This window comes from Notamacropus eugenii, chromosome 2 (genome assembly GCF_028372415.1).
Source record: "Notamacropus eugenii isolate mMacEug1 chromosome 2, mMacEug1.pri_v2, whole genome shotgun sequence".
Classification (NCBI taxonomy): Eukaryota; Metazoa; Chordata; class Mammalia; order Diprotodontia; family Macropodidae; genus Notamacropus; species Notamacropus eugenii.
The window spans coordinates 43,009,714-43,034,914 of NC_092873.1; the positions used below are offsets into that span (position 1 = coordinate 43,009,714).

Genomic DNA, 25,201 nt, shown 5'->3' on the forward strand with positions numbered 1-25,201 from the left:
AAATCAAGGATTCTGTGTCCCAGCCCACCCAATGGGCTCAGGCCATGGAAGAACTCAAAAAGAATTTTGAAAGTCAAGTTGGAGAGGTGGAGGAAAAACTGGGAAGAGAAATGAGAGGGATGAAAGAGAAGCATGAAAGGCAGATCAGCTCCCTGCTAAAGGAGAACCAAAAAAATGCTGAAGAAATTAACACCTTGAAAACTAGCCTAACTCAATTGGCAAAAGAGGTTCAAAAGGCCTATGAGGAGAAGAATGCTTTCAAAAGCAGAATTAGCCAAATGGAAAAGGAGATTCAAAAGCTCACTGAAGAAAATAGATCTTTCAAAACTGGAATGGTACAGATGGACTCTAAGGACTTTATGAGAAAGACAGATATCACAGAACATAGCGTGAAGATTCGAAAAATGGAAGATAATGTGAAATATCTTATTGGAAAAGCAACTGACCTGGAAAATAGAATCAGGAGAGACAATGTAAAAATTCTGGGACTACCTGAAAACCATGATCAAGAGAAGAGCCTAGACATCATCTTCCATGAAATTATCAAGGAAAACTGCCCTGAGATTCTAGAACCAGAGGGCAAAATAAATATTCAAGGAATCGGCAGAACACCGCATGAAAGAGATCCAAAAAGAGAAACTCCTAGGAACATTGTGGCCAAATTCCAGAACTCCCAGATGAAAGAGAAAATATTGCAAGCAGCTAGAAAGAAACAATTCAAGTATTGTGGAAATACAATCAGGATAACACAAGATCTAGCACCCTCTACATTAAGGGATCGAAGGGAATGGAATAGGATATTCCAGAAGTCAAAGGAACTAGGACTAAAACCAAGAATCACCTACCCAGCAAAACTGAGTATAATACTTCAGGAGAAAAAATGGTCTTTCAATGAAATAGAGGATTTTCAAATTTTCTTGATGAAAAGACCAGAGCTGAAAAGAAAATTTGACTTTCTAACACAAGAATGAAGAGAACCATGAAAAGGTGAACAGCAAAGAGAAGTCATAAGGGACTTACTAAAGTTGAACTGTTTACATTCCTACATGGAAAGACAATATTTGTAACTCTTGAAACATTTCAGTATCTGGGTACTGGGTGGGAGTACACACACACACACATGCACACACGCACACATACATAGAGACAGAGTGCACAGAGTGAATTGAAGAGGATGGGATCATATCTTAAAAAAAAAAATGAAATCAAGCAGTGAGAGAGAAATATTGGGAGGAGAAAGGGAGAAGCTGAATGGGGCAAATTATCTCTCATAAAAGAGGCAAGCAAAAGACTTATTAGTGGAGGGATAAAGAGGGGAGGCAAGAGAAAAACATGAGGTCTACTCTCATCACATTCCACTAAAGGAAAGAATAAAATGCACACTCATTTTGATAGGAAAACCTATCTCATAATACAGGAGAGTGGGGGACAGGGGCACAAGCAGGGTGGGAGGGAGGATGGAGGGGAGGGCATGGGGAGGAGAATGCAATCCGAGGTCGACACTTATGGGGAGGGAAAGGATCATAAGAGAACAGAAATAATGGGGGTCAGGATAGGATGGAGGGAAATATAATTAGTCCTATACAACACAACTAGTATGGAAATCATTTGCAAAACTACACAGATTTGGCCTATATTGAATTGCTTGTCCTCCAAAGGGAAGGGGTGGGGAGGGAGGGAGCTAAAGAAGTTGGAACTCAAAGTGTTAGGATCAAATGTAATGTTCTTACCACTGGGAAATAAGAAATACAGGTTAAGGGGTCAAGAAAGCTATCTGGCCCTACAGGACAAAAGAGAAGACGGAGACAAGGGCAGAGAGGGAGGATAGAAGAGAGAGCAGATTGGTCACAGGGGCAATTAGAAAGATTGGGTTTGGGGGGGGAGGGGATAAAAGGGGAGAAAATTTGTAACCCAAAATTTTGTGAAAATAAATGTTAAAAGTTAAAAAAAAAAAAAAACAAAGTCAAGGGCAAGTCATGTCATCATTTCTCTGATGGTGTGGTCTTCTTTGGTAACAAAGGACAAACACACACAAACTCATCATTTAGAAACCCACCACCCTATTGCTAACTCAAGCCTCAATTGATAACCACTTCCCCAAAGGCATCCTCTCCCCTCTGACTGGAGAGCTGGAGGGCGAAGTACCAAACTCCCCCCGTAAAATACCTTCCTTTAATGAGGGTAGAAACTAGACTCAACTCACTCCGCTTTGCGTCTGCAGCTCAGCCTGGTTTCAACTTCACAGAACAAGATGCCCCTGCTCTGGGTACCCCCTGACATCCCCTCTTCCACTCTTCCTCCCTCCTTTTGTGTATTCTCTCTCTCCATGAGGACAAGGACTGACTTTTTTTTATTACTTGTGTCCCTAGTGTTTAGTATAATACCTGGCATGTAGTAGGTACTTAATACTGGATTGGATTGGACAATGGAAAGATATTATTAATATGTTCATGAAAAAGTCCTTGCTTTCTTTGTTTGGTTGGTTGGGTTTTTTTATAATCCATGTAGGTTAATGAGTTCCCCGTGCATTCACATTGGTTTCCTTAGATAACATTCCCTTTTCTTCCTCAAGAGAAATGTTTTCCTTTGTAACTTTAGACTTTCACTCTTAAGAATGCCCTAAGAATCCTCCTGGGCCAATTCTCCACTAGAGATTTTGTCCAAGGGATCCCACTTTTTCTTTCTAAGAACCATCCTGAAATCTGAGCTACACTGCAGATTACACCTGGCTTGCCATAACTATCACAAAAGAGGGAATAACTTCACTCTCACATTTCCTACCATTTCTTCCTCAGCAACTGGTTCTCCCTTGTTGGTGAAAATCAATTACAAAAAAGAAGTTTCCTTTGCGATTTACTCCATCTCTTAAAGGATGAACTTATTAAGCTAATAAAGAAATTTTTATTACTCTGATTGGGGCAAAAAAAAATTCCGGCAGATGTCTGGGCCATTACTGCCCTATCATGCCTCCATGCCAGGCGTATGATGTTTTCAAATCCCATATTTCTTCTCTCTATCCAAGTACCCTGTAGCAGACACCAAGGAAAAGATTGATCCTGTTTCTGCCTACATTTCTGTACATTTAAAATACTTTAAACCATGTTTCTCCCCTCTGACTCTTAGATATCCTCACATGAGCCCATCTTCTTAACAGATAATGCTACCCTGTGCCCTCCAACCCTCCTACTCCTCAGCACATGCAATTCCCACCCGTCCTTCTCCTTCTCAGTAACGTATACCCCTTTCAGTCACATATTCATCACGAATCTTGTCACATCATGCCTCTGTGATACCTATGTGGTCAAGCTCACTCTTAGGATATCAAGTTCATCTGTCTTAAAACCCAGATGTTGAAGTTAGACATTTGAGGTCATGGTTTGTATTGCTGGTTCCTTAAATGGATTTTGTTTCTCCTACAAATCTGTAGGGGTTTCTGCTAGTCTTCATATGCTGCAGTTTTTCTATATAACATCTAGCTTGGTAAATGTATGTAGGCAGTTTTTCTCCTCTTCCATCCTTTCCACTTTAGAGATATTTTGATCAAATCTCAAACACTCCAGGTAAATTACATTCTTATCGGTCCTTCTTAGGTGTACTCCATCCCTAGACAAAAAGATCAGGGACTGAGCACAAGCCGACTTAGCCTGCCATACTTAGCTAATCCCAGACTGTTCTTTACATGCACACACCAGCCAGACAGCCACCCTTTCTTTCCCCCACTACATTTTCTACTTTTTGCCCTGGGCACAATAATCAAAAAGGAAGGAAAGACAGAAAGAAGGAAGGAAGGAAGGAAGGAAGGAAGGAAGGAAGGAAGGAAGATTAATTAAGCACCTACTAAGCTCCAGGCACTATACTAAGCACTTCACAAATATTATCTCATTCGATCTTCACAACAACACTGAAGGTCCTGTTATACTCATTTTATAGATAAGAAAACTGAAGTACACAGAGGTTTAATGACTTGCCCTGGATCAGTTCTTGAGGCTAAATTTGAATTCAGGTCTTCCTGACTCCAAGTCCAATGCTCTATCCACTGTACCATCTACTGCTTCTACATAAGGTGTGTGAATTGACTGCCCTATGGATCAACTCAGAATCCCTGTAACTCCCCTGAATAAAACTCCCTTCCCTAGAATTCTTTACTAAAGGAGAGATAGAATGCATTATGAAATGCAAAATGGATAACTTTGATTACATTAAACTGAGAAGTTTTTGCACAACCAAACCCAATGCAACCAAAATCCGGAGGGATGTAGTAAATTGGGAAAGAATTTTTACAGCTAAGCTCGGGGATAAAGGCCTCATTTCTAGAATATATAGAGAACTGATCCAAATGTATAATCATACAAGTCATTCCCCAATTGATAAATGGTCAAAGGATATGAACAGGCAATTTTCAGAGGAAGAGGTTAAGGCTATCTATAATCATATGAAAAAATGCTCTAAATCACTATTGGTTAGAGAGATGCAAATCAAAACAACTCTGAGGTACCACATCACACCTATAAGATTGGCAAACATGACAGAACAAGAAAATGATAAATGCTGGAGAGGATGTGGGAAAGTTGGAACACTAATTCATTGCTGGTGGAGCTGCGAGCGCATCCAACCATTCTGGAGAGCAATTTGGAACTATGCCCAAAGGGCTACAAAAATGTGCATACCCAGCAATATCGCTACTAGGACTATATCCCCAAGAGATCATAAAAATGGGAAAGGGTCCCACATGTACAAAAATATTTATAGCAGCACTCTATGTAGTTGCCAAAAACTGGAAGTCAAGGGGATGTCCATCAATTGGGGAATGGCTGAATAAATTATGGTATATGAATGTAATGGAGTACTATTGTGCCATAAGAAATGATGAACAAGAAGACTTCAGAGAGGCCTGGAAGGACTTATATGACCTGATGCTGAGTGAAAGGAGCAGAACCAGGAGAACTTTATGCACAGCAACGACCACAGTGTGTGAGAGTTTTTTCTGGTAGACTTAGATTTTTGTAATAACACAAGAACTTCTTACCAAAAAAAAAAAAAAATCCCAATGGAGGATCTCAAGGCAAAATGCCTGCCACACTCAGAGAGAGAAATATGGAAGTCACTCACATATTGTAGCAGATCATGTTTGTGTATGTGTATGTGTTTGTGTATCATGTTCTGATTTGTTATACGATTTCTTTCATTTATCTTAGTCTGACTACATAGCATGACTATAGTGAAAATATACTCAATAGGAAAGTATATGTAGAATCTATACAGAATTGTATGCAGTCGTGGGGAGGGAGGGGGGGAGTGGGGGGTAAGTGGGGGGGATAAAATCACAATTGTATGGCAGTGATTGTTAAACATTACAAAATTTAAAAAAAAAAAAAAACTCCCTTCCCTGGCATGCTGTCTTTTCCTGTTAGGATATAAGTTCCTCAAGAGTAGGAACTCTCTCACTTTTATGTTCTTATTCCAAACTCTTGGCATAATTCCTAGTACACAGAAAGTGCCTCATAAATGATCTTCCACTCATTCGTTCCTTTGAAGCTATGGTCCAGAAACCCAATCTTATTCTCAGATATCATCTTCTAAACCAGCTGTTCAGTCTCTTCTGAAGCCCTGGCCTTGGTCACCAACAGTGACTGTGCCCTGAAGTTTCCTGCCCAAGACTTTATAATCTTATCAATGCTTTCTAGAGTCTTCCTAGTGGTATCACTTGTACCCACATGAATAACCAGAATTAGAGAGTGGTCATTTATCTGGTGTGACAGTTCTTGAGAGGTCAAGTACTGCATACCTATCCCAAGAAGCCTGTAGATCTTTCTGCTGCTGTGATCAGGTCAACAAAGAGCTGTCTCAGGGCCTCTCAGCAGGGACTCACCAACCACTGCTCTGAGTTTCAATCTCCAACCATTCCTGGAGGACTGTTCTCTTTGGAGCATGTATGGGTTCTCATCAGCATTCCTTGGAGCACAAACAGTGATTTTTTTCCTCCAAGGGCACATCTCTTCCCCACTGCCCTTCCCCCAGCCCAATGGGAAGAGACTCCTATCCATCTCTTAGCTCCAAATGTTTAGTGGCTCTTGGTTGTGTTTTGCTATCCTCTCACTCCCAGGCAAGGTCTGGAATCCACTTTGGCTCTTTGGAGGCTTATTTGTCTTAGCACTAAACCCTCCTGGTTTGTTTGTGTGTGTGTATGGGGGGGGGGGGGGGGGGGGGTTAAGAACACTTCACACTCCCTGGGAACCTGGAAAGTGGAGGAGGATTCCTTGGGTCCTTTTACCTTCCCTTCTCTGAAAGGGAGATGAAACCCCATTTTAAATGGTCATTTGGCCATGGCAGAAATATAAACATTACACACTTTATGCAGTTCACTGCAAAACTCACCACTCCCAGTGAAAGCGGGATCCTCATTCCTTTATGGTTCTTGCTAATAGATCCCTTGGACAACTTTTATGACAAACTTTCTTCTTTTTTCTTCTAAATTTTCGTTTAGTTCCAAATTCCTTCCCTTCTCCCTTTCCCTTCCCCCTTGAGAAGGTAAGAAACAAAATCCATTACAAAAATATATCTTCTGGAGATTTTCAACTATGGGAGTTCTATCACTGTGCTCATTAGCAGTCTAACAACCCTACCCAACTCCCTTTCCCTTGTTTAACTACCCACTTGCCTTGCATTACCAATGTGCTCCTCCCCTCAGCTAGAACCCTTCTCCTCCTCCATCTCATGCCATCCCTTTTCTCCAATTCAAGCCTTCCCCTTTTTCTTCTCCTCCTCTATCTCTAGCCCTTCTCTTTCTCCTCTTCCTTCAACTTCTCAAATGCTCTCACATTTCCCTTCCCAAGAGTCACTTCCTGCCTTTCTTCACAAATCCCAAACCTGCCAAGCCTGCCTTCCCAATTCCATTTCCTTCTCCAGCTAAAGCTCTGCTCATTCTCCTTTTCTAGGCTCCATGATGTCCAAGGTCTCTTCCATCTCTAACTCCGTGACTGTTTGTCAAGTTCAGAATAACAAACAATAAATTACTTTAAAAGTTTTTCTATGATTCAACAATATATTGCACCACAGGTTGTTTCTCCTACCCAAAAAAGTGGAATACTTTATTGCAAGAAAGACTTGAAAACCAGGACATCAATGAGAGCATGCTTCACTGGAGTGCCTGCTGTCCATGTGGGAGAAGAGGGTCATAAATTAGCTTTGCCTTCATGCTTTGCTCCTTATCCCTCCACTTTTCCTTCAGTAATCATCTCCATCTATGATTCCCTCCTCACCCCCAGGCCTGTGCAGGGACTTGGGAGAACACAGAAGATAGCAGGGAAGGGTGTTTGGAGAGGGAGGTATGGGAATTTTATGTCTTCATTTCAGCATCTAGCCTTTGCAGTTCCTTTTCTGAAATTTTCCTCTTAGCCCTAAAGCAGCTACGCTTTTCTTTTTCTGAAGTTGCTCCAAGAATTTTATTGTTAAATACTGTAACTAATTCAAATCCCAAAGCGTCATTTCCTGAGGCTCTCCTCCCCAAAGAAACAATGTCCTATGTGCAGATAAAAAACAATCTACAACATACAGCCCTCCATCAGCCACAGCCTCCGAGACCACTAGCGTTCATTCTAACACTTTACCTGCTGTGTGCCACATTCTGTGCCTCCAACTTAAAGCACAACAATTCTTCCTTGGAATGGGACTAAGGAGGCCAGGGAAGGTTTTAATTAGGAACTAGCATGCTTTCTCCAACACCAAAACATCCTCAACATACCCACAGTCAAAGACTATCAATGCCAGAGTGAACAAGAAATCATACCAAGCACCTTTCTTCTAAAGAGATCAAAACAGACTCTACCTGGGGCTTTAGGGCCACATGGCCCTCTAGGTCCTCAAGTGTGACCCTTTTCTCTCAAAGAGCCACACCTGAGGACATAGAGGGTCATATGTGGCCCTCAAGTTGTAGCTTCCCCACCCCTGTTTAACCATACAGAGAAGCAAGGGAAGTTTTATATGAACTGATGCAAAAAACAAGGAAAACAACATATAAAAGGACTACAATAATATAATGGAAAGAATAACTAAAATGGAAGCCACTGGCTATATCAGTATAATTACTGAGGGTGGCCCCAAAGAAGAGATATGAGAATAGATTTCCTTCTCTTCTTTGAGAGATGGGGCACAATGGGGGAGGTATGCTGAATATATTATCAGATTATGGGTTGGTTGGTTTTGCTAAACTGTTTTTTTTTCTCTTTCTTTTTTATTCTTTATTCAAAGGAATGGTTCTCTAGGTTCAGGAGGAAAGATATTTTGGGAAATGAAGGTAGATGTAAAAAACAAAAGATATCAGCAAAATTCTGAAAATTAATTCGAGTCAAAATTCTTTAATAATGAGCTCTACAGGATATGCTCGTTATTTTGCCAGAAGTTGGCTTAAATGACTATATTGATAGAAATCAGCCTCTCAGCCTGTGGCACACAGTCAGACACAGTGCTGCTAGCCAGCCTTCTGCTTCCTTTCCTTGACCACCATCCTTTCTTATGAATGCACACTCATAGGTGGGAAGGACCTTAGAAATCACCAGTCATGCTTCAGCAAAAGAAGACCCAGAGGGGTGAAGCAATTTGGCCAGCTCACATGGCTGGCCGAACCAGGGCATGCCCTTCTGTCTTCTTATAAGGCCAGTACTGCCTTTCTGTGTGGCCAGGGTGTTAAAAGGAAGAAAATAAAAGCAAAATTCAATGCTAATTGCTTCTTGGAGATATGACAAAAGGAGAATAAAGAATTCAACTGTAGCACTGAGCAACTGCTTCTCTCCCCTCTATCACGCAAAGGCATGTTGTCTCTCCCATTACATTGTGAGCTCCTTGAGAGATGGAACTCAGATTCATTTCTTTTCTTTTCTTCGGCCCTTCTTTGTAATCTCACTGTTTTGTACAGTGCCTGGCACATAGTAAAGACTAATTAAATGCTAATTGGTGGACTGAAAGGCAAGATATGGTTTTTTGTTTTTATTGTATAGAGTTAACTACCAAGCAGCCAAAGGCCAGAGAAAGCATCGTTGCACAGGATTATTTAATGTATAAAATTTTATAATTAGAGCAATGACAAAGAATTTTTCCACAGAGGATCTGGAGACATGAGAAGGGCTTTTAGCTTCGTACTTTGAAGTTTAGAGTGCTTTCTCTTCTCATAATGATCCTGTGGGGTGGGTTGTACAAGCTTGATTATTCTCATTTTACAGATGAGGAAACAAGCACAGAGAGGTGAAAGTAGATGCCTGTTGCACGCAGTTAGTAAAGAGCAGCACCGAAATGTGAGCCTTGGTCCTCTGCCTCCAAATCCAGGACTCTTTCTACCATAAAACATGGAGTCCCAAAAACCAAGTCTCCTGGCTTGGGACCATCAAAGCTGATCATCTTCTATCCATTGGGGAAACTGACTTCTAATTAAATTATGTCACATGCAGAAAGCCTAGGTCCAAGATCTATGATGACGAGCAAGTCTCTCAAAGTATTTAAGTCTATGCCTTGTAATGTGTTAAAAAGGGATCATAATACTTCCTTACCTAGTAATGGTCAAAGAACCTAGACAGGGGTAGGGAACCTGTGGCTTCCAGGCCACATGTGGCCCTCTAGGTTTTCAAGTGCAGCCCTTTGACTGAACCCAAACAATTCAGGGCAGCACTTGAGGACCTAGAAGGCCACATGTGGCCTGGAAGCCACAGATTCCCCACCTCTGAGTCCTTAGAAACTCCCTCCCTGAGGGAGATACAGGAAGCAGCCTGTACCAGGTAAGTCAAACAACCACCACCTTGACTAACGTCTCCCCTCACATCCTGAGGAACACAGTCCAAGTCCCTGAACCCATAAGCTCTGGGAGTAGCCATGCCTCCAGCCTGGTGTTCACAGCCATCATCCTGGGAAGCAACTCTTGTGGAAATGCAGCCACAGGGGCTACAGCCATAGCTATAGCCAAAGACCCCCCCAAAAAAAAGTTCTTGTAGCCTCAGTCCTTGACACTATAGAATGGTTCAACATTTCATTTGAAATTGATAACATTTATCTTTACCACATTAAAAAAAGGAAGAGGTATCAACATCTGCTTTGCCACCATACCCTAAGAACCTTGGGACCTTTTCATCTGACTTGAAACCTTCCATGGGTTTTGTCTCCTCCTTGGAACATGTGCTTCTTCAGAGTGAGGACTGTCTCTTACTCTTCTATTTGTATGTCCACAGTAATCTTAATAAAAAATATCTATCATTCATTCATTTAGACATGGAAAGACCACTAGAGGTTTTCTAGTCTAAGCCCCTTCATCAGGAAGTCCAGAGAGGTGAAGGGATTTGATCACATTTATACGGACATTAAGTAGCAAAAGTAGAGTAGGGCTGTTTTTAAGAGAATACCTTACAAACTAACATGAAAGTAGAGACAATTTTTTTCCTTGACTAAGGTCTGCAATTTCAAAGAAAACCTTCTCTAACAAAACCCACAAGTCTGAGCGAATCTGCCACCTCCTCCAGGAACCATCCTGGTTCTTTCCAATTGCTAGTTTGGTGCCTTTAAAACTACTTTACATACACTTTGCATACATTCTGAATTTAATCTTTCTCCCACATTTCAGGGAGAGCAGAAATTGTTTGGATTTTTTGTTTTTTTATCTGAAGCAGTTAATACATAGGTACTTAGTAAATGCTTACTGTTTCTGCTGTGGATGCACATGGATAGATCAGCCCTCTTCATCCAGAAAAGGGAAAGAGAACATGCAGAGAGAGGTCAGTAGAGTGACTGATGAATATACATGAGGGCAGGCCCAAAAGAATTCTACTAACCTCTGGCTTTAGAGTTATTTGGTGTGCTCATAATTGGAGTGTTCTCAAAGGGATGAGGGTTTGCTCATTCCACAGTGGAACATTCAGTTTTCTCAATACAAAACCTCACAGTCCCCTGATATCTGTGGGCCCATGAAAATCTTAGTCAACCTGGTTGCCTGGGATCTAACTAACTAGCTAACTATATATGTATGCATATAATGTGTGTTGTATATTGTATCTATCTATCTATATATATACACACAGATATACACATACATGTATATACGTACATATATATATTCAGCTTCACCTCCCTGAATGAGGCCGTGTAAGGCCCAAGAATGGCAAAGTATGAAGTATACATGTCTTCTTCAATGTGTATAACTACATGGTTTGTGTCGTATTCAATAAACAAAGGCAGGTCTGGCTTCGTCTATGTTCCTTGAAATCCCACATACCTGCCTAACGTTGAGCAATTCTATTTGCCCTCACTAACCCTCAACATTATTACTAAGTGTGAAAACAATTGAGGATCAGGCCTTCCTTCGATTCAGCTATTATGTTTTCAACTTCTATCAAAACAACTCTTCCCTTTCCCAGAGTCACAGAGCAAACCACAGTAAATTAAGACCCTTTCTCTGGCAGCTCTCAAATCTAAATCTCATTTCTGCAAGCCAAGATATTAAATTGCAACATGGAAGGCAAAGCCAGCGGCAGAGAGGCTAAAGGGGACAGCGCTGAATAATTTTTCTGCAAAGGATGATTTCTGAAATAATCCAGCAGTTGAAAACTTCATTCTACTTCCCCATACCTAAAGAACTTTCCAAATCTGGATCCCCAGACCAAACACACCAAATCTTAAATATAAAGCTTGAAGAACAACAGTACCGGTGGATTCTTTTACTTTTTCTTGTAACAAAGCCAAAAAGAAAAAAGAAGACAGATTTAAGCTGATAAGCCATGCCTCTATCTCACCATGCCTGCCCTTCTGTAGGTAATAGCATGAGGGAGAACTAACAAATCCTGCTGGGGAATCAGAGAGGTTAGGAATTCCAAATAAGATAGGAATTTTTTTTTCTCCTTTCATGGTACTTGTTAAGATAACAGCCCAAGTCTGGAATGCTGATTTTGGCTGCCCTTGCAAAGAGGAAAGAAGGTTTTAAGGTCATTCTTTGGTTTTAAAGTATAATACTTCTTGCCCTTTACCAGCCATGTTTCCCTTACTAGAAAGAGAATCAAGTTCCTGAGCTCGAACATGAGCAACACACACACACACACACACACACACACACACACACACACACACACACACACACAATGAGGCTTTTTTAGAAGAGGGAGGGGGATCTGAACCTGTGATTTCATTGCTGTGAGATCACCCATCTCCCATCCCCCATCACCCAGTGTGGAAATTCCTTCCACTGATGTAGAAGAGCAACTCATGGTCTTAGAGTGTTGCCCTAGGGTCTTAGAGAGGTTGAATGCCCAATGAATATGTGTCAGAGGGAGACCTAGAACCCCAGTCTTTCCCCAGCCCAATGCTGACTCCCTTTACCCACTAGCCATTCTGCTTCTTAAAAATAAATAATCTCCAGTTAGGAGAATTAAAATACTTTGCTTTGAGAGCTCCCTAAGCATGGAAAGCACTTTACAAACCCTTTAAAGTCCAACTGTAGCTTTCCTACAATGCTTACATTCTATTTGTGGTCAGATGTTCTCAAGGGTAGCATTTCAAAGATGAGAACAAATCAGAGATGTTTATGATGAGATTGGGTTAGAAGGTTAACCAGAAGTTGTTTTGGGAGAGTCTTATGGGAGGGGTAGGTAGTAGTGAGGTGATGGAACAGGAAAACAGGAACTCAGGTTCTAATTTTAATAGAAGGGAGCAGAAAAAGTCATCCAAAGCTAAGAGAAAAAAAAATACAGGCTTTCTAAGGCTCCTCTCACAGTTGATATTCTGAGAACAGTAAGAAAGGGGAGGGCTATAAAAGGATCCGGGTGGCTTTGGGTCATGTTTCAACACAGGGAAGGCTTCAAGATCTACAACTGGAGAGCCCTTCCTCAGAGAGACAAGCAACTCAATTTAATAACATCCTGAGAGGAGCACCATGGAAAGAAATGGAAGCGTTGGGAGGGGCAGAACAAGTGAGTATTCAAAAAGCTGGACTTCCTAGAAAAGAAGAGATGGCCAGGAATGAAGAAGGTGCAGCTTTATGATCGATGGTGGGAACTGCAGCAATACCCAGCAGTGAGGGATTCTGGGATAGTGGAAGTATCTGATAGGTTTGATTGAAGATCCGCTTAGAGATGGCAAAGAAACGGGACTAGTAGACAGCATATATCTAAAAAGTATTCTGTCTTCCCTCCTACCCTCTCTTTTATAAAGAGATAAGAAAATCAAAAGCATTTAATATCTAAGCAAGCCAAGAAAAATCACTTAAGCTGAGAAAAGAAAAATGCACTTGGAGTTCATCTGCTCCAAGTAAGATCTGATTTCATTTGAGATAATTACATGGTGATGATTCCGTCAGCATGTACCATTTTGTGTTTGAGGTTGCATAATACATGTTCTAGGAAGAAGGGCAGTAATCACTAACATCCACACACACAAAAATCACCCTAAAACACAAAAGCTTTTTTTGCAGGAATTTGGTTCTCTCCATGTTCCGAATAAATTTTTAACATCCTATATATGTGAAAGAAATGTCAACGATTCATTTCCCAGATGACAAATTAACCTATTTCTAATAAAAAATAATAACCTTCAGAACAAAGAGTCATTTGAAGTCTCATGTCACAAAAATAAGGGAATTGCATCTTTGGGATCTTCCTCACGCACAGAACACTGAGGATAAAATGTTTGCTGAACTAGAGCTAACGACAAAGTGGGTAACAAGTGAATGTTCTGGATGCTTAAGATTAATGGTTCATCTGCAGTGACTAACAGATGGTAGAGCTATTCCGCTTGTCACATTTTTGGCTGCAGCTGTAAAAGGCAATTTGCACCTATCCGATCCTTCCTTTTGGTAAGTTTTCAGGAAAAGCACTGGGTGAAAATAGGCATTAAAAAAAGCCTTAATTCACTGGCCCAGCTGTAGGGACTCAGTTGAGTCTGATGGTCACTTTTCATGTTTGCTTTCTTTTGTGATCCAAACTTTCCACCCCAACTATACTGGGTACAGCCAACTGCTAAGACTAAGCCGGCAGTGATGAAGTCAAGAATTACAGAATGTCAGCTCTAGACAGGACATTAGTCTCATTTGGGGAGGAGGAAACGTAATGGCCAGAGAGAGAAGAGACATACCCAATGTTGTACAGCTAGAGAGAGGCAGGAAGGGAACCAGAATCCTGATCTCCTGACTCCCCGGGCAACAGCTGTGGAAAGGAATGTGTACCACTGGTTTCTTTTGGTAAGTTTCCCGCAAAAGCCCTTGGTGTAAATAGGCATTAGGAGTAGATCGAACTCACTGGCCCAGTTATAAAGACTCAGGGATCCTGGTTTTTCTACTGTAACACGCAGGAAGTATCAGGTGAAGAAATTGGCATCTTGAGGTTTATTATTCAGTTTTTGTGGTTTCTATACAATGATGTTCCTTTAAATGGAACAGGTACTGTAGTCTAGGTAGAACTTGTGGCATCTACGTCTGGGGTACACAGTTACTCAGGTGGAAATGCTGCTGTCTCACAATATGTGTTCTTGAAAAGCAAACCATCACTGAATTTTGAAGAAATCCATCAAGAAGCATTTATTAAGAGCTTACTACGTGCCAAGGCGTGTGTTCATCACTGGAGACACAAAAGTGAAAACCAGAGTCCCTGCCCTCAGGGAGCTCACCTTCTAATAGCAGAGACAGGCATGTCTAGATATATACAAGATACATACAAGGTAACCTTAAAGGAGAAGGTTTGAGACATTAGAGAAGATCCAGACCAGGCCCCTTATTTCACAGATAACGAAAATGAAGCCAAAGATGATAAGGGACTTGCTCAAGATCATACAAAACTGTATTCCAAGATCAATGCTGTTACTACGATGCCCCATTGCCTCTAACTTGCCTGAGAGGACAGAGATAGTTAATGGTACCATGGGGGTACCATTAAATTCAGGCCTTCAGACTGCTACAACTGTCAGTTGTTCTTAATACTTTAGTTTACCGGACATATCTCCTTTTTCAAACAACCTCCCTCTAGTTTTTAGCTGCTTGGTAAGCTCGGTTTCCGTGCACTTTCACAGAGTGGAACAGGGAGAGGGAGGTAAATTCCTGGTTTGGGTCTCAGAAGCCAAGTCAGGTGGAATGCAAGGATGCTGGAAGGTACCCAGGATCACGGTCCAGGTCACACAATCCTGGGGAAAGGAGGTGGGAGAACATTGGCAGAAAGATCTGTTACATTCTTTGGATACTTTGAGACTAGTAGGAGAGAAATGAAGGACCTATCCGGGAAGACGATCAGCAGGGAACTTGTGCTCCCCCAGAATGTCTTAGCCACCTTTGCTTCAACTCGTTGAGCTGACTTGTTAGTATCTCTCTGAGGATATTTCTTACAATTACTTCTCATTCCTTCCCCAGGAGCTTAGCTCTTCATTCTGTCCTCCCAAACTCTTCTCTATTCATCCACATCCCACAGGAATCAGCTTTGCTGGCCTCCTCAATGGTCCCCACCTACAGCAATTTCTTCTTCCTTGGAACTCCTATAACTCTCATTCGCTGTTTAATCACATATTACCATATAGCACCTCTTCTATGTTGTCTTGGATTATTTTTTGTTGTGATGGTTGCTCAGTCATTTGTCATGTCTGAATCTCCACAACCCCATTCAGAGTTTTCTTGGCAAAGATAATGGAGTGGTTTGCTCTTCCTTCTCCAGCTCATTTTACAGATGAGGAAACTGAGGACAATAGGGTTAAGTGACTTGCCCAGGGGTCTGAGGCCAGATTTGAATGCAGGGAGATGAGTCTTCATGACTCTACACCTGTTCCTCCCTATGCCGTTCCCAAAGGGAAGGGAGGGAACATCTTATATCTTTGTGTTCCCCACGTTGCCAGACAGAGAAAGGCTGATTATAACTCTAAGCTCAGCATTAAGATTCCAATGCAACAAAAACTAGATTAGTTGCTACATTTTCAATACAGTGGGGCTTTTCTTTTAGTCTTTTCATGGCAGGTGCCAATAAGGAGTAACAGACTTTTTTGAGGGTGGGCAGAGGAGAAGGAGTTCTAGGGAGTTCAAGTCAGTCACCTTTTGTTTTTATACTTGGAACAAAGGAAAAAAAGAGTGGGGGAAGGGAGGACTGGTACCCTGCGATAAACATATCTACAAGAGATGCCAGAAATCTCATTATTAATAGGACTGCTCCTTTCCAGCCAGCCAGATTAAAGCCATTGGCAGAAAAAAATTGCATTGAAGTGTTTGCTTATATTGCTCTATTAAATGCTGTAACTACATCTTTAGGAGGTCTTTTTAAAAGATTATTAAATAAAAACATCACTAGTCCAAAAGGTAGGGAAAGTAAGCCACTTGGATGCAGGTATAACATCCTAAAAAGTGAGGTCTACCTACTTCACACCAATAGACCCAAAGGGGTTTTTTAGCTTTTTTGCCCCTGACTTTGGCATCATCTGGAATTTGCTTCTTCAATCACAAAGAAGCACCCAAAAGACCCCAAGTGGAAGCAGGAAAGCATGTGAGGAGGTTATTGGAACGATCAGGGAAGGCTGTAATGAATGCTTGTAATAGCACGGTCACAGTGGGTATAAAGAAAAGAGGGCAAATGTGAAAGATGCTGGTCTTTAAAGATGGAACCAACAAGAGTTGGTAACTGATCAGATAAGAAGTGACAAAGAAGGAATACGCAAAGATAACCCCAGGTGAGAGCAAAGAAAGGTTCACATGTCCAAAGCCCTCGGGTTTATCTTTGAGATTATATTCATGGGAGTGCCGTGTACAGAAACAGTGAAATTGAAATGAGCAGGTGAGGGAAAGGTCATAAAACAACAACTGCTACTACCATTTATATAGCATTACAAGGTTTGTAAAGCACTTTCTATGCATTATCTGATCTGATCTGCATGATAACCATACAGATGGAGTGCTATTATCCCCATTTTACAGATGAGGAAACTGAGATTGAAGGAAGTGAAGTGGCTTGCCTATGGTCAGAAAGACAGTAACTGAATGAGGCAGCATTTGAACTCAGGTCTTTTTTACTCCAGAAGCAAGGTAATACAGTACTAGAAAGGTAATAAAGCAAGACTGAACAGATGCCACCAGATGTTGTTCTGAAGACAATTGCAAATGTAGGTCTGTAGCTGAGAAGAGAAGTCAGCCCTAGAAATGTAGACTCAGGAATCATTTACATAGAAGAGGTGTCTGAAGTTATGGGTATGAGTGACACTGTAGGTATAAGAGTAGGGAGAAAAGAAAGAGATTACAGAACCTTGGGGAACTGCCACAGGCCATGGCAAGAAAGAAAAGAAAAGAATTTGCGCAATGACGCAGAGTAGTTCTGGATTCTAGTGCCAGGTCCACCCATGGGTCACCAAGTGATATTGGAGAAGTTTCATGCCTGAGCCTCAGGTCCTCTCATCTGCTGAGATGAGTCTGGAGTGAGATGGATACAAATTGGGGGTCAGGGCAAGAGGAGAGAAGAAAAGGTTTTGAGCGGTCCCTGCAGGAAACGAGAAGCAGAGAGTAGACAAATGAGCAACCACAAAGGACTGGCCGAAGTTTGCCCGAGATGAATGAGCCATGTCCAGGAATCCTGGAAGAAGAGTGGAGAAGTCAGATAGTGCAGCTAAGAGTGCACAGGTGAGGACTGGCAGGTCAACAGAGATCAGAAAAGGTCCTTGGGTAAAAGCTAATGAAACAGTAAAGGAAAAAAAGGCAAATGGACAGGAGGATTGGGATGGGTCAAAGGGCTAGAGTTCACACTAAAGAAAAAGTGTGAGTGAGCCCATGGGACAGAAATCGGAGATGAAAAGGCTGTGCTCGGAGAGCAGCATTTCAAAGTTCTGAGAGATGGCCTCGAATGTCTGTTCTATCCCTATGAGATGCTGAGGCCTAAAATGTGTCCTAGGTTGTATGTGAATAACGTAGGACAGAAAAGGAGATCATTCTGAATTGAGGAACTCAAAGATTTGTATGATCAGGTTGGTAAAAGTGTTATCAATATGAATATCAAAGGCCCTAAGTATTGGTGGCAGGGGATTGAATTGAGAGGAAGAAGAATGAGCCAGCTCTTGTGAGAGTCAGGTATCTGGAGGCTGGAGGTTAAGTAACTCCAATATGGAGAGAGCTATATAAATAAACTGCATGAACTGCAAAGAAAGGCATTGGGATAGAGGGGTAAGGAGACAGGCAAACTGAAAGTAGAAGTGAGGAGCATCTCTTCTCTTGGTCAAGAATGTCTCTAGTGTCAATGAAAGGGATAAGGAAAAAGTCCAGAAGGTCAAGGATGGAGGGGAGTTTGTGGCTGGTGAGAACCCAGACTTCTCATTCCCAGAAAGTGACTTAACTACCTGGTTAAAGACCATGATGCAACTCCTATATATGCAGCAGGTTTTTTTTTAAGTAAATATGTATTGATATTAAAGAAAAAATATCTTATATTAAGAATATAGAGCAATGAGCTTCCAGCAGTCTTCCTCAACACAGTCCAGAAATGGGCTGAAATGAATTAATTAGCCTTATGTAGCCAGCTGGCCTGCCTCAGTATCTCTAGACTGCTTTATCTGGTAAAATATATAAGAGAATTTAGAAAGTCAATGCAAGCACTGACGTGAGGAATAAGGCTTGAAATATCCTCTCTGTATGTAGAGTCTTTCTAATCTTTCTTAAGAAATTATCATTTTACTGTTCATGCAATTAATAAAAGTCTTTTCTATTCCTTACATTCTTTTTTTTTTTTCAAAGAGAAAAATCTGAATTCACTACCTCACTCGGTCTTTCTCTTTAAGGTTGTGTAGGTTAACTCCTGGGTCAATTAAATAGCATAGAGTTTCCTTCCCAGCCCTACATTTTTTAAAAGGATAAAAGAAGTGGTTTCTTTAGGGTGTTCAGCATCTGTCTGCTGCTCTAAATTTTCTTTCTGGGCACAGTACAACTGTTTAAATGGACATAACACCAGGATTTTTTCCCACTGGCCTTTAAAGAACTGTAAAGTTTCTGTTTCAATGCACTCTGAAATCCGACAGAATGCCACAAATTATAAGGCATGAACTGCAAACCAGAAGGGCCTGACTATAAGAATGACCCTTATCATGCTCACAGCCCTTACTCACCCACTCACTCCCACCCCTGGAACTCTCCCTCCTTCCCAGGAAATGCTGAAACAATTGCTGTCAAGGTTCTTTTCAAATGAGGGTTTAATGGAGGCAGAGGACTAGCAGGCTAGACAGGGAGCTGGGCCAAAAGAGAAACTGATACAGGGGAACATGTCCCAGAAAGCTCCTCACCAAACTGTAACGAAGACTTAATGATCATCGCCTAACCACCAACTGTTACTGGTCCACAGAACCTTTATTACCAAAAAGGTCCTTCTTTCCTTCACCTCCCAGGGTTCTGCTTCTCCCACCTCAGCCCCTACCTCCCTCCTGCTCTCAGTTTCCACCCAACCATAGAAAGCTGTTCCTCTGAAAATGAAGGCAGCCAAGCAGATTTGGGCAGAGAATTTCAATCTTTGATCTGACCCCAGGAGAGAGCTGGGATTGGGAAATAACTTAACCAGGCAGGCCTCCTGACTCCCCACGTGCTGTTATCACTACTTTCAGTATCACCTGCTTCTTCCTCCACCCCGACCCCCACTAAAAGAAAATTAATAATGCAAGTAACAAAACCCACACAGCAAAAACTTTGTTGTACTGTAGATTCAGTTACACTGTTCCCCCAAAACATGAAGATCAACAGCAAATAGCTGTGAAAGAACTCACTACACTGGGTATGAAATGTATGACATATGAGACAAATGCCTTGCCTTTAAAAAGCTTATCTAATTAAGGGAAACAAGAGAAAAATACAGGACAAAGTTAAAGACTGAAATAAAGCCCTAGAGCAAGAGGCATTACAAGTAGGAGAAGGGGGGAGAAGAAAAGGGAATAAGCATTTATAGAGCACCTACTGTGCGCTAGACACTGTACTTTTCAAATACTATCTCATTTGAAATTCACAATTCTGTGAGGTAAATGTCTTTATCTCATTTGACAGTTGAGGAAACTGAGGCAAGCAGAGGTTAAGTGACTTGTGTCTGAGGCTAATTTTGAGCTCTGGGCTTCCTGCCACCAGGTCCAGAACTCTCTGCACTATGGAACCACCTAGATGCCTCCATCATAACCACAACCCCCTCCTACTCCCATAATTGTAAGGTTCTACTGCCTCGCCTCTCCTTGTCAAAATATTTCCCTTTCCTCAAGGAAAGGTCTGAACCAAGACCTTGACCCTGGATTACTCCCACCCTCCACCTCCTTCATTCCCACTCATGTGCCACTGAACAGCAATGAAGGAAATCACAAACCCATGCTCAACAGGACCACTAGAAAGTTCTGTTAACTAGTATCAGTCAACTGGATCCTCACTCCTTAAAAGAAGCAGCAGTCAAGCTAACCCTTGAAGGGAGTGAGAGATCCCAAGAGGCAGCGGGGAAAGGAGAGCATCTGAGGCATGCACAAAAAAGGTAAAGAGGCAGGAAATTGTGTGTGTGTGTGTGTGTGTGTGTGTGTATGCACGCACATGTGTGCGTGTGTGTGTGTATGTGTGTGAGAGAGAGAGAAAGAGAGAAAGAAAATGTACATGAGGAGTAATATGTCACCAGCCTAGAAAGACAGGGGGAGCCAGACTGAGAAAGGATTTCAAAGCTGAACAGATGAGTTTGTATTTTATGCTAAGAGGTAATGGGGAGGTACTAAGGCTTCTTGAAAGGAGCAGTGACATGGGCAGAGCTGAACTTTGGGAATATCACTTAGTAAATGTGTGGAGGACAGGCTAGAGGGGGAGAAATCAGATGCCAGGAGACTACTGAGAGGCTAATGTGGCAACCCAAGCCGAAGGTGTTAAGGGCCAGAACTAGGTATAGGTGGAGAGGAGACAGATTTGAGGGATGTTGGGGAAATGAATCATCAGCATATGGCTACTGACTGGCTGTGGTGGTGAGGGGAGTAAATTATGAGGCAAGGATGACAGCAAAGGTCTAAAACGGGATGACTAGGAGAATGGCAGCAACCCTTAGAAATATGAAAATCACCCAAACTAACAAAGACCAAATGGAAATCTTGAATATTCCGATCTAACAACCAAACAAAAAAATATCCTTGGTTCTGATGGATTCACAGGAGAATTCAGTCAAACTATTAAAGAACGATTAGTATCAATACTACACAAATTATTCTCAAAAATTAAAAAAGAAAGCACTCTAACATGTTCCTATTGCCAAAATCAAAGAAGGATTAGGTACAAGAGAACTATAGACCAATATCATTAATTAATATTGATTCAAAATCTTAAAGAAAATTCTTTCAAACAGACTACAATAATTCATCTGAGAAATCTTTTATCATGGACAAGTTGGAACTATACCAAGAATATAGAGACAGTTCAACGTTAGGAAAACTGTCGATATAATTAATCATATTAACTACAAAGGCATCCAAAATCACACAATTATCTCAATAGATGCAGAAAAATTTGAAAAAATATAACACACAGCTATGCCTTTAAAAAATCCTACAAAGTAATATCATAAAAAGTATCTTTGTTGTTGTTCAGTCTTCAGTCATGTCTGACTCTTCATGACCCCACTTGGGGTTTTCTTGGCAAAGATACTTGAAGTGGTTTGTCATTTTCTTCTCCAGTTCACTTGATAAATGAGGAAACTGAGGCAAACAAGGTTGTGACTTGCCCAGGATCACAAGAGCTAGTAAGTATCTGAGGCCACAAAGCAGAAAAAGAGCAAAAAAATAAAAGAACTTGACTATAAAAAGATACTATGTGGCAGGGATGATCGAAGCATAAACTTAGAAGAGGACAGTGTCAAAATGTAAAGCCTCAAAGAAAATGTAATTTGGTCTCAGGCCCAAAAAGAATTCCTGGAAGAGTTTTAAAAGGATTTTTAAAAGCAAATTAGTGAAGTAGAAGAAAAGTTGGGAAAAGAAATGAGAGTCATGCAACAGAATCACGAAAAAAAGAGTCAGTAGCTTAGGAAAAAATATACAAAAATTTACCAAAGAAATTGGCCAAATGGAAAAGGAATTACAAAAGCTCACTGAAGAAAATAATTCCTTAAAAATTAGAATTGAGACAGTGGAAGCTAATGACTCTATGAGATATCAAGATATGATCAAATAAAATTTAAAAAATAGAAGAAAATGTTAAATTCCTCACTGGAAAAACAATTGACCTAGAAAATAGACCCAGGAAGGATAATATAAGAATTACTGGACTACCTGAAAGGCATGAGTAAAAAAAAAAAAAGCCTGAACATCTTTCAAGAAATTATCAGAGAAAACTTCCCTGACAGTAGAACCAGAGGGTAAAATAGAAATGGAAAGAATCCACCAATCACCACTTGAAAGAGATCCCCAAATAAAAACTCCCAGGAACATCATAACCAAATTCCAGAGCTATAGTTCAAGAAAGTAGAAAGTACTGCAAGCAGTCAAAAAGAAACAATTCAAATATCGTGGAGCTACAATCAGGAATATATAGGATCTGGCAGCTACCACATTAAAGAGGGCTTAGAATATGATATACTGGAAAGCAAAGGAGTTAGGATTACAAACAAAAATCACCTACCCAGAAAAACTGGATATAATATTTCTGGGGGAAAATGGATATTTAATGAGATAGAGGACTTTCAAGCATTCCTAATTAAAAAACCGGAACTGAAGAAAAAAAATTGACTTTAAATACAAGACTCAAGGAAACACAAAAAAGTAAAAAAAGAAAAACATAAGAAATTCAATAAAGTTAAACTGTTTATTTTTATATATGCCAGAAAATATTTGTAACTCTTAAGAACTTTATTACTGTAAGAGCAATTATAAGGAGTATATGGACAGAAAGTGTGGATATAAGAGGACTTTGATGGGATGATACCTCCAAAAATAAATAAATAAAGGGGTGAGAAAGAAAAATATACTGGAAGAAGGAAGGAGAAGATTTAACGGGGTAAATTATCCCATATAAAAGAGGCATGAAAGAACTATTATAATGGAGGGGAAGATGGGGGGAGGGACTTAAACCTTACTCTCATCAAAATTGGCTTAAAGAGGGAGTAACACACACACTCAGTTGGATACAGAAATCTATCTTACCCTATTAGGAAGTAAAAAGGGACAGGGATAATGGAAAGGGGAGGGGAGACTGATAAAAAGGGAGGGTAGATTGGGGAAGGCAGTGATCAGAAGTAAAACACTAGTGAGGAGGGAAAAGGTAAGGATAAGAGAGGGTGGGGATAAACAAGGAAAAATAGCATGAAGGGAAATATAGTTATCATAACTATAAATGTGAACACGATGAACTCATTCATAAAAGAGAAGCAGATAGTAAAATGAATTAAAGACCGGGATCCCACAATGTGTTGTTTACAAGAAACACATTTGAAACAGAGATATACACAAGGTAATAGTAACTGGCTGGAGCAGAATCTTTTATGCTTCAGCTAAAGCAAAGAAAGCAGGGGTAGCAATCATGATCTCAGACAAAGCAAAAGCAAAAATAGACTTAATTAAAAGAGATAAGGAAGGAAACTATATCTTGCAGAAAGGTACCATTAGACAATGAAGTAATATCAATATTAAATATATATGCCCCAAATGATATAGCATTTAAATTTATGAAGGAGAGTTGAATAAATTATAGGAAGAAATAGATAATAAAACTATACTAGTGGGGGACCTCGACTTTCCCCTCTTAGAACTAGATAAATCTAACCAAAAAACAGAAAAGAAAGAAGTTAAGGAGATGAATACAATCCTGGAAAAGTTAGATATGATGGATCTCTGGAGAAAAATAAATGGGAATAGAAAAGAATAAATCTTTTTCTCAGCAGTGCATGGCACCTACACAGAAATGGATCATGTATTAAGACACAAAAACCTCACAACCAAATGCAGAAAAACAGAAATAGTAAATGCATACTTTTCAGATCATAATGCAAGAAAAATTACATTCAATAATGGACAATGGAAAAAGAGATTAAAATTAATTAGAAACTGAATAATCTAATCCTTAAAAATAAGTGGGTTGAGGCATGTATCTATTTTGACCTTATCTGGGTAGTTTTTTTGAAGTAGATTATATTCTTTTTATGGCTATGAGTAGGACATGTATGCTTAACCAAATAAGAGACAGTGGCAATTATGAAAGATAAAACGGATAACTTTATTAAATGAAACTAAAAAGATTCTTGAAAAGCAAAATTAATGCACCTAGGATGGAAAAAGAAGTAGTTGAATAATAAAAGAAAAAAAAACCTTTGTATCTCTGATAAGGGCTGTGAACATAGAAGATATATAAACACATAGTTTGTACAGATATAGATTAGATATATGACTTTTGATGTATATGTATCTTTCCACATGGGGTATAAGATGTGTTCAAGGACCAGTACCTCTGGTGTGATGACTGCCGAGTCCTTTCCACCTTCAGTGTCCACCTGTTCCACCCAACTCTCACCTGTGGCTCCAAGAAGTTATAGCATGCGCAGAGGCCACAACCCAGTAAACCGTTTCAGCAGACAGGCCAAATCAGGTTGAAGGTAACCAAGGGATTTCAAACCCATTGGTGAGTTAGTGGGGTGTCTACCCCAAGCATGTGAAGACTTCCCCTGGTGGAATGGACGGATGAGAACAATTTGTTCCAACGGCCATGAAGGCAGCTGAAGCAGGCAATGTGGAGCACTTAGAGCTTAATTAGACTTCAAAAATGCCAAGGTCATCCACTGCCTCCTGGGTCATCACCAGTCATCTTGATTCTGTCCTGCCACTGGACTGTGATGACTCTGGAGGAGAGAGTGAGACTGATGACTTCGTGTAACCCTGCCTCACTTAAATCCAATTTATGCACATATCAAAAGACATCACCCATACCATCTTTCCACATACATATATTTGTATATGTGCATATTTGTATGTATGCATAGATATATGTACAGATATTTCTACATCCATCTCAGTATCTTTTTACCTCCCTATCTGGGAAGCTAGGTGGTACAGTGGATAGAGTACTGGACCTGGAGTTAAGGAGACTTATCTTCCTAAGTTCAAATTTAGCCTCAGATACTTACTACCTAGGCAAGTCACTTAACCCTATCTGCCTCAGTTTCCTTATGGAAATGGAGAAGGAAATGGCAAGCCATTCCAGTATCTTTGGCAAGAAAATCCCAAATGGAGATAAGAAGAGTCAGACACAACGGAAAAGAAC

At 40.6% G+C, this 25,201-nt stretch overlaps 1 protein-coding gene across 7 annotated transcripts in view; it reads right to left on the bottom strand.

The window, feature by feature from the left end:
* TPST1 (tyrosylprotein sulfotransferase 1) overlaps positions 1-25,201 on the bottom strand; it is a 129,977-nt gene that overhangs the window by 83,832 nt on the left and 20,944 nt on the right. Inside the window, exon 1 of one of the 7 annotated variants that reach the window (XM_072640075.1) lies at positions 10,677-10,791. The exons of the other annotated variants lie outside the window; for them this stretch is intronic. The gene's annotated coding sequence lies outside the window, so the exon portion shown is untranslated. Of the gene's footprint in view, positions 1-10,676; positions 10,792-25,201 lie in introns of those variants that run through there. 7 annotated transcript variants of the gene reach the window in all.